General features: G+C 39.9%; 1 non-coding gene across 1 annotated transcript; it reads right to left on the minus strand.

Annotated features, from left to right (window-relative positions):
- Positions 1-14,142: 14,142 nt before the first annotated feature.
- Positions 14,143-14,214, minus strand: TRNAT-GGU (transfer RNA threonine (anticodon GGU)). The gene has a single exon. It is a non-coding gene; the product is annotated as a tRNA-Thr (tRNA).
- Between the last annotated feature and the right edge of the window lie 853 nt (positions 14,215-15,067).

Here is a 15,067-nt window from a genome sequence, read left to right on the forward strand (position 1 = left end):
AGATGCTATATGTACCCTTACAGTAGCACTTCAGAATAGCCAAATATTGCGACAATATTGCTTTAGTTTATTCATAGATGTTGCTCATGCGTACGATTCGGTTCAAATTCCAATATTATACCAAATTCTTGATACTCTTCATATTCATCCGGTGGTAGCACAATTAATATGGCATTTATATCAAGAACGCATACTGGTTTTTTGGTTTCCCCATAGTGTCACGGGACCACGATTAATCCGGAGTGGTGTCCCACAAGGCTCCCCACTCAGTCCAATTCTTTTTAATATATATACACAATACTTACACCAAACACTAAATTCTAATCATCATATCCTTCAATATGCTGACGATTTTTGTTTCTATAATAGTACATCAGATGCCACTCGAGGTATCTTAGACTTACGCAACTTTATCATTCAATTACGAGATCAATTATCGCTACGCGGTTTATCATTTTCCCCGGAGAAATCTCAGATCATTATTTTCAATCAGTATATGCTTACTCGTTATCCTAACAATTTAACTCATTTACATCAAATTCCGGTGGTTCAAACCTGTAAATACTTAGGGATTCATTTTGACCGTAAATTAACTTGGCAACCACATCTTACATATTTGCTCACAAGAGGGAAAAAATTGTTAAACATTTTGAAAGGGCTTGCCACTACCAAATGGGGGGGCCACCCCTCCATTATGTTATTGTTTTATAAGAATTGTTTTCGTTCACTTTTTGATTATTCGGCTCCCGTATTGGGCGGGATGTCTGATCGCTGGCTACAAAAAATGGATATTTTACAACGTCAGGCACTCCGCCTTTGCCTCGGCTTAATGGCCTCTAGTCCCAATGTTAGCGTTTATGGAGAGAGTACTGAACCGCCTCTCTCCTTCAGATACCAATACTCTACCATGAAATACATATTGAAAACATGGGAACGACACCCTCACCCCTTCAATACCGTATTCGCTATTCAACGACAACTGAACGAAACTTTAACCCTCGATCGCTTTCGCCCTCGGCTTTTCTTTTTGTCTTGTTATAATATTGATCGAGACGCCTACCATCTCAGCTTCACATTTACATCTCCTTTGATTTACACTTTACCGATACTCACCGCCCCTCTCCCTAATATTAATTATACCGATTTCGGTCGACACGAATACTACAAAGAATTATGGCCCGACTACACTTTTATTTACACAGACGGTTCCAAAGATGCCGACCGCGTTGGATGTGCCTTTTATGTCCCTCGATACAATGTTGTACGTCAATTTTCCTTATCGTCAGAAGCGTCTATTTACTCGGCAGAGTGCTATGCCATTTATCAGGCTTTGCTCCACGCTCGTGAAGCACACTATACGCAAACTTTAATTCTCACAGATGCCCTCAGTGTATTATTTACGATCGCTCGTTGTGGTAAGGCAGCTTATCGTTTGCAACTCTTTCCCACCTTAATTTTACAGGAGTACTTTCACCTCCACCACAACGACCAACGAGTACAGTTCACTTATGTCAAAGCGCATAGCAATCTTAATCCTTATCAAGACCTAGTGGATCTTTATGCCAAAACAGCTGTGGACGTTCCTTCCCTCTCTCCTATCCGACTTGCCTATACTGATCTTTTACCTCGTGTCAAAAAAAAAATTAATTCCCAGTGGGAAAATTGGGCTCATGCCGCAGTGGCAAAAACCACTACTTATAAATGGTTCAACGATAAACTCCTTATTCGACCCTGGTTTCATCACCTAAAAATGCCTCGTGAAGTGATCACTTGTATCCTACGCCTTAGAACGGGACACGTGACCACAAACGATCATCTGGCAAGAATTCACCAAACTCCCTCTCCCAATTGTACCTGTGGAGAACATAAACAAACCCCCACCCATTTATTTTTTCAATGCCCGCTATGGAATACACAACGTCAGGCACTCTTTCACAGACTCCTTCGAAAAAAGGTTCCATTTCCTCTCTCCTTGCCCTCTTTACTTTCATCACCTTCCCCCTCTATTATGTGGATTCTCTATGGATTTGCTCGACAGTGTGAACTTCGCTTTTGATATCATGCCTCATCATTGCAGTGTTATAGTGACAGTGAAGTGAAGTGGAACAAAATATTGTGCTGTTTATACTAGTGCGCGAATTTCCAGCCCTCAATGTTTTCAGACCGTTGCCCAAGACTGCTACCATACAAGCGGTGAGGGGCATGAAGAAGAAGAAGAAGAAGAAGACAAGTCTGTCTCTACATAGTGCTCAAGTGCGCTGCGACAACACCGAAAGCGCAAGAAAAGTTTACGTGCAATATTATCAACAACATGGTTATAGAACATTCTCCGTCTTGCCTCGATAATTGTCTATCTTCTTAAATCATTGTCACATTATAAGCCAAAAACCTAATTTCATCTAGTAAAAAATAAAAATAAATTCTGGGGGTGGCTCGAGCCACCTCAACCCCACCTTGGATACGTGCTATTAACAATAATAGGGTTATATAACATTCTCCGTCTTGTCTCGATAATTATTTCTCTCAGATTTATAAATCACATTATTCAAGAAACCAAAATCCTAATTTTATCTAGTGTAAACAGAAAAATTTCCTGAAGGGGGGCTCGAGCCTCCTGATTCCCACCTTGGATGCGTGCTATTAACAATAATAGGGTTATAGAACAGTCTCCGTCTTGTCTCGATAATTATTTATCTCAGATTTATAAATCACATTATTCAAGATGCCAAAAATCTAATTTTATCTAGTGTAAATTGAAAAATTTCCTGAGGGGGGCTCGAGCCACCTCATGCCCACCTTCGATACGTGCTATTAACAATAACAGGGGGTATAAAATATTCTCCGTCTTGCCTCGATAATTATTTCTCTCCTTAAATTATTTTCACATTATTCAAGAAGCCAAAAACCTAATTTTATCTAACTTAAACTGAAAAATTTCCTGGGGAGAGGATCGAGCCCCCTGTGCACCATCTTGGATACGTGCTATTATCAATAACAGGGTTACGGAACATTCTCCGTCTTGCCTCGATAATTATTTCTCTCCTTAAATTATTGTCACATTATTTTATTTCACACCACAAGAAACCAAAAACCTCATTTTATCTAGTGTAAACCTAAAACTTTCGGGGGGGGGGCTCGAGCCCCCTAAGCCCCCCCTCTGGATACGTGCCTGCTGGTACTGGCTGCGTTCAACACGCTAAACACTGCAGTTGGATGGTCGGCAAAAGTTACCCATATGTGCTAACTGATTCAGTCGTAGTACAAGGACTCAGAAATATCTCAGGGCTTGCTAGGTGTAAAGAAAGACTAAACCAGGTTTATACATATATATGTAACAGTTTATTATAATCGTATCACAAAGATGTCCTTTAGCACACTTACTCAAGTGTCTTTAACTTTACCCTTACCACTCACTTGCATCAACAAATTGAACAGTATAAATGACAATAAAAATGGCTAACCATCTCATATCATAAACATTCACACTGTACTCAGAATTTGAACTCCAGGCCTTTCTGCCAAGTACTTACTGATTTCAAAGAGTGCTTCTCGCTGAGCTAATTTACATTTTTTTTTTTTTCATATTCCACTTTTCTGGTTTTTGACCTTTAATTATCATGTCCCAATAATTGATAACATTTACCAAATACAACGTCCACGCAGGGTCTAATCCTGAGTTAAGTTCATCAACGTAGAGGTGGACCCGTTAACATTTACAGAATACAGCGACCACGTAGGGTCAAATAAAAATAAGCGAAACTAATAACCGTAGAGGTGGATCCGTTAACACATTTAAACATTTAGCATGCATTATTCATCCATACCTTCCCAACAAAACACAAGACTGCGACTTCGCAGGGCTGTTAAATGTGGCGACCTCGCAGGGTCGTTACATACGCCCCTTCCTCGGGCAAAAATTTTTGGTAGAAATTTAAAACTTACAATTTGTGAAAAAAAATTTTACTGGAAATATTAAAGATCAAACTGGTAAGAGTCTCTGTCTCTTCTACACTAAAGTCACTTGGTCCTCTTCTTTCCCTACTACTTCTCTTCTTCGCTCCGGAGAACATCTGTAAAGGCGAAGGTTGTCGAAGTTGACTCTGTCGACTGGGTTCTTGGTCGTCGGGTTCAACAGCAGGGCAGTGTTGCTTCGAACATCCGTAGCGACATAGGGGCCAATAAACACCTCAAATAGCTTGGCGATTGTCTTATTCCTTCTGGAACTCAGCTTATGGTTCCTGACAAGAACCAAGTCACCTTCTTGCAACAGGAATGCATTTCCTTTTACTTTAAACTTCCTTTTCTCGCTTTTGGAGCATTCTCTAGCTCTTGCCATGAATAACTTTTGATCCCAGTTGTCTATTTGGGAATCGGCTTCGTCGATGGGCCAGTTGAAGTGGTCCAGAACTTCATTAGGCACAGGCCTGTTAAAGAATAACTCTGAAAGTGCGTATCCTGTAACGTCTGAAACAGAGTTGTTTAGGAGCTATGAAATTTCGGTTAGATACTTTGACCAAGACTGGTGCTCACGATGACAGAACAATCTGAGTAACCGCACTATTTCTTGGTTCATTCGTTCGATGGTATTACTACTGGGGTGATAAGCAGTGGTGAAGTAATACTTAATCCCTTTCTTACCTAAATACTCCTTCCACAATCCCGAAGTAAACTGTGTTCCTCTATCAGATAGAATTGCTCTCACCTTTGGAAAATGGGAGAAATATCCTCTCTGCATTACATTAAGGATTTCCCTGGCCGTTCCTCGTCTCAGAGGGTAAGTGGAGACAAATTTGGTCCCTACATCTACCATGGTCAAAATATACTGGTACCCATGAGACATAGGTAACTTTCCAATTAGGTCGACTGATAAAAGTTCATGAGGATTTTTCTGGTTAATGTGTAGCTTATCCTTCAATATACCTAATTTGTCCATTTTCGTTTTAGCGCAGGTGAGACAATCCCTAACATGTTTGGCTATATCCATTTTCAATTTAGGCCAAAAATATCGACTCTTAATTCTCTTAAGAGTTTTAGCCATGCCGAAGTGACCCAGTTCGTCGTGGTTCTCCTTTAGGACCCTCTTTTTCAGATTCTCGGGGACACACAATTTCCAGGAGACTTCATCTCCAGATGTTTTCCTAAATAAGAGGTTTCCATACACTTGATACAACCTTTTTATCCTGGATTCAACTGGGGAGTCGTTAACTTCCTCTTGCCTCAGAACCTTTAATACCGGCTTGCAGAAATTATCCTCTTCTTGGGCCTGGATCCAATTCTCTACATCCTCCACTTCTCCCCTTTCTTGCCAAACGTAGTTCACATGGAAAAATTTGGTGTCCTCATCCTTGACGCTCTCTTCGACTGGATAACGGCTGAGTATATCGGGAACCGTGTTTTCCTTTCCTTGTATATAAATAATTTCAAAAGAGTAAGATTGTAGTTTCAGGGACCATCTGGTGAGTCGACAGTTCCAGTTCCTGGAATTTTGGAGCCAAACTAACCCTCTGTGATCAGTGTAGATTTTGAAATGTCTCCCGCGAAGATAAATCTCAAACTTGCTTACTCCAAAAAGTATGGCCAGGCATTCCAGTTCATGAATGGAGTAGTGTACTTCATTGTTCTTTAGCTTCCTGCTAGCATACTGGATTACAGCTTTCTCTCCGTTCTGCTCCTGAAATAAGACACATCCTAACCCTTTGGTCGAAGCGTCACACTGTATGCAGAACTCCTGGTCTAAATCAGGTTGAGCCAGGGCAGGAGCGGTTACCAGTTCTTGTTTAAGCTGGTCGAAGGCGGATTGTTGCATTGAACCCCAGTTCCATCTAGCGGTCTTAGAGAGTAACTTAAGCAATGGTTCTGTCTTAATTGAAAAATCTCTTATGAACTTCCGTCTCCAATTTGCGAGCCCCAAAAATTTCCTGACATCTTTCTTAGTTTTAAGTAGTGGAAACTTCAGGATGGCTTCGTTCTTTTTCGGGTCTATTTTAATCTTATCTCCCGAAATTAAATGGCCTAAATAAACCAATTCACCTTTAGCAAAGTTACATTTGCGAAGTTTCACCTTAAGTCCAACTTCTTCTAATCTATGGAGCACCTCTTCTATATGTTGGATATGGCTGTCGAAATCCACATCAAAAATCAGAATATCGTCTATGTACACTGTCAGATAACTTTCAGTTTCAGGTCCAAAAACTGTATGCATAACTGACACAAAGGTAGACACAGCATTAGATAAGCCGTAAGGCATCTTCAAGAATTCGTACTGGCGACCTTTGTACGAAAAAGCAGTGTATTTTCGGCATTCTGGTTTCAAAGGAATCTGTAAATAGCCTGAAGCTAGAACTAAACTCGAAAAATACTGGGCTTGTTTAAATCTCTGCAATGACTCATCAATAGGTGGCACTGAGCTTTTAGGAATAATCATAATAGCATTTAATAGTCGAAAATCAAGGCACGGTCTTACACTACCATCGGGCTTATCCACCACTAGTAATGGATTTAGATATGGTGATACCGATGGTTGAATAATGTTCCAGCTTTTCCACAAGCTGAGTTCTTTTTCTAGAGCGGCCCTTTTCGAGAGCGGCACTGGATATGGCGGGCGATGAACTGGTTCGGTACTTTTTAAAAGGATCTCACATTCTGCACTTTCCATGGTACCGGGCTTCTCTGAGAACACAGCTATATATTGATTCAGCACTTGCAGCAACTCCTGTTTCTGGGAATCATTCAGAATGTCTATAGTTTCGACCCTCTCCTTGAGGTCTGTCGGTTTATACATCCACTCTTCGTCTCTTTCTTGGACCTTTTGGATGTACCGCACAATTTCAACATCCAGTGGATTCCCTACATCTTGATCCGGAGTTTTTCCAAAATACAATTTTACCGAGTCTCTTCTGAAATTTATCTCTGCCTCGTGCTGCTTCAAGAATGGCATGCCCAAAAGAAGATCTGTACCAAACCCTCTCAATATAAAAACTTCAGTACTGAACACCATACCTTCAATCTCCAGTTCCACACGTCTGCTGCCAAAGACACGCTTCCTATGGCTCCCAGAAAAATCCACCAATCTTATCTCTGGAACCTTCTGCACTTGAATACCTTGAATTTGTTCCTTTAACTTAGTCCAAATTTCATAACTTAAAATAGAGCATTCGCTCCCAGTATCTATTACACAAGTCACTGGTATATCTATTAACTTTGCAGCCACTGCTGGTGATTTATATCTAATCCTTGATTCCCTTGCGGATTTCAGTTCACTCTGTAATTTTACTTCTTCTGTTTCAGTTAGTTGAAAGTTAACCTTTAGTTCTTGGATAGTTGTATCAGGTCGCTCCTCTGAGGCCCCTTGCCTAAATGGGAACGAAGCACCTAGACAAGGATCTAGTTTGTTTGGCAGTATTGAGACCTTTGATTATGCAAGAAGTCCCGGGTTGTTTCTAGGGCTTCCTCCTGCTCAGAGGTCAAAACTTCTCTGGAGGGTGACTGTCTTCCACTTGGTCCCGATTCTCTAGGTGAGGGTCGCCTAGGAGAATTAGGACTACTGCGTCCCTGATTGTTCCTCCTCCAATCGGGAAATCTGCGATCTGGCCCTCGATTTGGTTGATAAGATTCCCATCGACCATTCTGGTTACGGTTCAGTCCTCTGTTACCTCCAAATCTATTAAAATTCCGAGTGCTCCAAGAGTTTTCAGGTTTAGTGTCACCCTTGGTCTCAATGCTTCGCACTTTGAAATTCTTATGGGGAAGTTCTTTACCTTTGAAGTCCTCTTTATTTCTCCAGAAGTCGGGGTCATCATATATTTCAAAGTCCTTGAGGAAACTGGTCAATTCGTCGACTGTTCTGGGAGAGTGTGCAAGGCAGAGATTTCGAGTTCTATAAGGTAACTGACCAATGATTAAATTCAGCACCTCGCTCTCGCTGAAGTTGTCACTTAGATTCCTATAGGCGGCGTAAATGCTCCAAGCGAAGCTCTCCATATTTTCATGTACTGGACGGGAATATCTTCTATTTCTTACTGCGGTTAATTGTCTCTGCTTAGCCTTCTCGGAGGCAAACTCTTCTTTAAACTTTATGCAGAAATCAGCATAGCTAACAAAACTGTCTATGTTACCTGCCAGCCAATGTTCAGCTTTACCTGTGAATACTCTAGGTAGCAATTCGAGTCTGTAATTGTCAGGCACTTGCATGAGCTCGAAGCTTACATTGAGCTCACGAAGATATTTCTCAGCTGACTGAGCTTCGATATCACCCTTGAACTTGGGGATGTGTGCGATGTCAGACATTCTAGGCATCTTAAATTCGGTTCTTCGCCGAGGAGATGTCCCGTCGGAACTATCTGCTTCTCTAGGCCGCTTACGCTTATCCGATTGAATGGTTCCCATATAGAAAGGATTCTGCACCACTCTAGGAGGTTCATAAGAGGCTGCTTCAGGATTCAGACTTCTATTTCGTTCAATGGAATCTGGGAGAACATCAGAAGGCACTCCCGGTTGTAGCTGCAACCGTTCAATTTTATCTTGCAGTTCGCCTACTCTTCTGACTATAGACCCAGTCTGCTCATGTATTTCTTGCCGAAGAGATACCTCCAATTTCTGTGTCTCTCCGCGAAGAGAGTTCACCTTTTCGCAGGTTGCTTTAGCCATAGTTTCTGCAGCTACTTTCTGTTCTTGGACCGCCTTCTCCATAATTATGGTCTGCTCACTCAGAGTCTTTACTGCTGAACTTATGGTTTCTATAGATGCTTCTATCTGCTTAACTCTCTCTGGTTCTTCACTTCCATTTTCCGTCGTAGACTGAGCTACCAATTGCAGACAGACCTCTAAATTTTTCTTCATTTGTTCCTGCTCTTGCTCCATTTCACCACGCCAGACAGCTAAAGGTTCTAATTGTTCTTCCACTACTTTCACTACTTCCAGCTGACAAGAGATTCTAATTTTATCTAATTCTTCCCTAAGACTTTCTAACTGGTCTGTCTTATGTTGGGAGAAAAGTGTTCGCATCTCTGTTCTGCTTCTTTCAGCTTCTTGCTGTCTCCTCTCTTCTTGACCTTGAACTAAGGCATGGAGAGTTTCTAATTCTCTTTCTCTCTTCTCTTCTGCTTCTCGTTTTTCCATTTCTCTTTTCTCTTCCGCTTCTCGTTTTTCCATTTCTCTTTTCTCTTCTGCTTCACGTTTTTCCATTTCTCTTTTCTCTTCTGCTTCACGTTTTTCCATTTCTCTCTTCTCTTCTAGAGACTCTATTAGCGACCTAAATTCTTGTGTCTCTAGTTTTCTTTTAGCTTCTTCTTCTGCTTTCTCTTTCTTTCTAGCTTTCTCTAATTGAGCCATATCTTTTTTTCTCTGCTTCTCCTCCTCCGCTTTTTCTTTCTTTCTCTCTTCATTATCTCTCACCAGCCATTCTAATAACCAATGGTCTGATGGGGTCGTACTAGGAGCACTTGGTTCTTGTCCTAAAACCATCAAGGGTACCGATGAGCAAGTCTTGCATCTGGACTCTGCAGTGGAGACTGAGGTCTCTTCTTGCCCCTCACATTTCCAATGAAACTTCTGTAGACATTGGCAACACTGGAAAGACTCCATCTCTCCTCCGGTATCCTCACAGCATCCGAACCCAGTTTCTTCATCTACGGTTTTCCTCCCTCTGCTTCTTAAGCTCATACTTGACGCGTCCCTTTCCATTTTGGCACACCGTCTATGGTTTCTTCCACTACCGACACTATATCTTCACCTTCGTGAATTCTTTGGAAGAACACTAACACTGACACTTATGAGCCCTTTCTAGTCCTTGTAGCTAAAAGGCTCCCACTGGCTTGCTGGTTTCAGTCTTTACAATCTCTCGAGCCCCACGTTGAGACGCCAAAACTTTATGCAACGTCCACCCACGCAGTGCTCAGCACCACGGCGCAGGAGTACTGGTACTGGCTGCGTTCAACACGCTAAACACTGCAGTTGGATGGTCGGCAAAAGTTACCCATATGTGCTAACTGATTCAGTCGTAGTACAAGGACTCAGAAATATCTCAGGGCTTGCTAGGTGTAAAGAAAGACTAAACCAGGTTTATACATATATATGTAACAGTTTATTATAATCGTATCACAAAGATGTCCTTTAGCACACTTACTCAAGTGTCTTTAACTTTACCCTTACCACTCACTTGCATCAACAAATTGAACAGTATAAATGACAATAAAAATGGCTAACCATCTCATATCATAAACATTCACACTGTACTCAGAATTTGAACTCCAGGCCTTTCTGCCAAGTACTTACTGATTTCAAAGAGTGCTTCTCGCTGAGCTAATTTACATTTTTTTTTTTTCACATTCCACTTTTCTGGTTTTTGACCTTTAATTATCATGTCCCAATAATTGATAACATTTACCAAATACAACGTCCACGCAGGGTCTAATCCTGAGTTAAGTTCATCAACGTAGAGGTGGACCCGTTAACATTTACAGAATACAGCGACCACGTAGGGTCAAATAAAAATAAGCGAAACTAATAACCGTAGAGGTGGATCCGTTAACACATTTAAACATTTAGCATGCATTATTCATCCATACCTTCCCAACAAAACACAAGACTGCGACTTCGCAGGGCTGTTAAATGTGGCGACCTCGCAGGGTCGTTACAAAATATATTGGCCGAGACGGCCCGATTCCCTGGCCGGCTCGATCCCCCGATTTGACGCCTTGCGACTTCTGCATTTGGGACCACATGAAAGACTTAGTTTACAAGACACCGGTAAACTCGCAAGAAGAGCTCAGGGAGAGGATCTTAACAGCTGCTCAACACATCAAGGACACCATCACATCACGAGTTACGAGATCAAATGTCCGTAAAACCCTGCGTGCCTGCATTCGTAACGGAGGTGCCCAGTTTGAGCAAGACGTATAATGTTCTTTAATTGTAATGTTCATTGATTCCATTCACATGAAAATGAATCAAGTATTATTTCTTGTACACAAATGTGAATGTTAGCAACATGTGTACCTTGTTGGATAGCTGATGACTCAAGGAAGCAATTTAAGTAATTTGTACGCTTCGTGTCATACCATTTTTGTTATTAATACGTTGCCTAGTAACTAAGAGTGTATTTTTTTTATCACCACTTGTAAGTTTAGACCCACCCGTTACTTACATGTGATTGTTATTTGGGAAACACTTTTTTTCAACGAACCACTTATTTGTTAGCTATCAGAAAAGGCTGAAATATGTGCCATACAATGAGCAATTTTTTCTCAATCCATATTTTTATGTGGAAAATTGTCATTTTTTTAAAAAAAAAACAATAGAAATTCGATTATCTCGAAAACTACTAATTTTCGGACGGGGTATCATATAGTCAAATGTATTGCAAATTGTCTCCTACTTTAACCCTTTTCAGGGAATACATCTAATTACAGGTCACCCTGTATATTTATATGTCATGGGAAGTTATGTTATGAATGTTTTAAGAGAGAGAAAAAGAAAAGGAAAAACAACACAGAGAATGGCAAAGAAAATGCAGCAAAAAGGAATGAACAAGGAAGAACCACGTAGATTCTAAGATATTGAAACAAAAATGAAAATCTAGAGAAGGGAGAACAGAAAGTGGGACAGGAAACACAAATAATAGAAAGAATCGAATAATTTGCAAATTTCTATATTGCAAAGATGGCGGCATATAAAAAAAACTCCATCCTTCCTGTTGTACCGACATTCTCGTCGTATCCTATGGCCGCGCGTGTATACATGAACGGAGTGTGAAATTTGTTTGTACCCCCCGAAAACAGAAACGTTTCTACGCCACTGTTCCAGACCGCTAACATGCATACACTTCAACTTCATCTTGAACTTGAAAAATACACACAAATGAAACCTCAGACACAGAAGTAATCTTGTGAATGCTTCTACATCAGGATGCATAGCGCTCATGACGTGTCGTTAAAGGAGAAAATAATGCCTCTTGGTTCTTAGCAAGACAATAGCTTGTAAGTACTTTTAAAAAACGGGTCGTTTTACTACATCTGGGCAGTACTGCGCTTGTTGCAACAACACATTTACTGGGAACAGACCAGTAAGAGCTAGGCGTTCGTGTGTGATTACATAGCCACGTAAAGATGGATCTCAAATAAAGTTAGCAATATCGAATTAATTCCAAGCTTTTAAAATTTATCCATAACATTGAGAACGAAGAAGATATTTACGAATAAGTACAAATGAAAAGAAAAATAACACGCCGATCTTCTAATGAGTGATCACAATTCCTTACATCTATTTGGAAATGTGTCGGGAATGAGATCTTGTCTGAAATTTAGTTTTTAAAGATTTTGAGGAGATGCAAACGGAGAAATACATCCTATTTAGCATTTAACATGTAATATGAACAACAATGTTTACGTTTCATCATCAATAGCGACAAATTTTATGTTGCTTTTTTTCAGTGTAATAGAAATTGTTAATTTAGTTATATTGTAGGCAGAATATGAACTGGTGGTTCTATGGAGAATAACACCGAACAAGGCAATGCAGTACGTTGATAATATTAATGCATAGGGTCCGGTAATTGTGACATTTACGAGTATTTTCTTACCGTTATGCGTAGTGTGTTCTGTATTGATCAAGGATCGAGAAGGCTTTTTAACCATTCCCCTAAAAACCAAGTCATGAAATAAAGTTTGTCTAATGTACTTAGTCAATTTTTCTAACGAAAGGTTATCGTTCTAACCACTTGGTTAATTGTAGACAGTTACTTTCCTTGCTTTAATTAAACTACCGTTACAAGTGCGAACATTCCAGATAGTTTATTAACTAGAAAATACTAACATTCCTACTACTTCATTAAATGCAGAAAATTGTTAACATTCCTATAAATTTATTAACTGCAGAAAAATGTCGAATTCTTGTAAGATAATATTACCTTAGTTTAGAAATAATAATATTGCTACAAGTACACAACAAGTTAAAATTTCTCCATTGATACATCTCGACCATTTTATTTAATTAAACTATAATTTGTATAATTTACTGAAAGTGTTTATAGTGTTGGTGACAGAACATTTACACAAATCAGTCCGACAATTACAAGTAATGAGACTGATTTTATGTTGTTCCACGTGCGCATTCTGTCTGTAACTAAACTTTTATTGAATTCCATTGTTATGGGGGATCAAACAGAGAATTTTCGCTACGGTCCTTCTACGAAATGACAAATCGCAGAATGGAAATCTTTAAATTTACCAAGAGGCAAGAAAATGCAACTTCAAAAATGAAAGGTGAAGACAATGTTTTTTTTTAACGACAACAAAGGCATTATTCATCATGTATTTGTTCCAGAAAGTGAAACTCTAATTGGTTGTTACTATCGTAGTGCTCTGAATGATTATGGAAGAATCCCTATCTGGGCAGTTGGTTCTTGCTCCAATATAATGCACGGTGCCAGCGAGCAGTGGTTATCTACAAATGAGTGGATTGAATCATCCTCTCTACTCCCAAGATTTACCCCCCTGAGATTATTTTCTGATCCCAAAAGTGAAGTTGCTGCTGAAATTACGCACATTTGAGGAATACAGGAACACTCAACCGGTGGGACGTCCAATCTTCAAGTCATACCACATAAAGACTTGTAGATGTCGTTTCAATCGTTGGCTAACCATGCCAATTGCTGTATTGATGCAGGAGGGGCGTACTTTGAGTAAAGAACAGGCAATATTCAGATATTTTGTTCCCTTTTCATTTGTTAACGACTGTCGTATTACTTAATTGTCGGACTGTGTATATGAAGCACTACCACTTTTAATTAAAATTCTATTTCACAAAACTTACAGACTTTAGAAAAAATGTTCTCAAAATTGGAGTTAAAACACACCATACGAGGTCAGAGTTGTGCTGTGAACGTCACTAATGCTATTAAACTCTACTCATAACTTAGTTTTACCCTAGTCGAATATTCTAGAAATCCGCGAATTTGATGGTAACTTTCGTGGGTGTTACCTGGGTATGGAAAGAGAATGTACCAATCAAGTCTTGATAAATCCATTTTATCAGCCACAACCATAACTGTTATTATTTTTTGTCACTATAATAAGGTCAATTGTAGATTGTAGATTAGGCACACACAGGAGTTGTACTACGTAGAAATTTTTCAGCGAAAAATGCAGGCTCGACCAGGACTCGAACCCGGGTCTCTGGCATACCGTGCCATTGCTCTAACCACTGAGCTACCGAGCCGGCCTTGCCTCGCGTGATTTTTCGCTATCGCTGTTTTTTCGCTGAAATATTTCTACGTAAATAAGGTCAATGTTGCAAAATAAAGGGTGTTCCGTATAGGACGCCGAATTTGAATCGAGTGCTATTGTTTTGTTTCGAGGTTGGCAGACCTGTTCTTACCAATGTTGGTATCTGTTGTCATGGCGATTAATGTAGCCTCAATTGTTTTGACTCGTTTGTTGTGGTTTCCTTCCGAAAATCCTCGAATATTCCAGGAGCGTGAAATCCATCCATCCGCTGAGAACGACTGGGTGGTGTGGGTTTTGGCAGGTGGAGTGTGATCTAACACCCTGTGATTTCTTCTTATGGGGGTTTGAGAAATCACAGGTGTACGCCAACAAACCACGAACCCTTTCGGAACTGAAGGCGGAAATCATACGGGTGATTGGAGGCATCGAGAAAGACATCTGCGAGAGGGTTATAAATAATTTTGTGGAGCGTATAAATGAATGCAGACTCAGTAGGGGTGGACATATGCCTGACATTGTCTTTCATACGTAAACGGGAGATGTTACTGCTTACATTTATGTGAAATATAACTATTTTCATGATATTGTCCCTATTTTTATTTAATTTTCTAATTCGGCTTCCTATACGGAACACCCTATAGTATTATACAACTTATTGTACACAGAAAAACACATTATTAAACATTTTACACAGAAAAAAAACATTATTATACATTTGATGTTTGAAGATATGAACAGTTCAAATTTAAACGAACAGATGCTGAAGTTAAACCACAATGATAAGATACTTATATGGAAAATTATTTCGTGTGTTTTAAGTTCATGCTAAAATAAATAGTAGGTTT

The sequence above is a fragment of the Lepisma saccharinum genome, chromosome 24 (assembly GCF_977018435.1).
Source record: "Lepisma saccharinum chromosome 24, izLepSacc3.1, whole genome shotgun sequence".
In the NCBI taxonomy this organism is placed as follows: Eukaryota; Metazoa; Arthropoda; class Insecta; order Zygentoma; family Lepismatidae; genus Lepisma; species Lepisma saccharinum.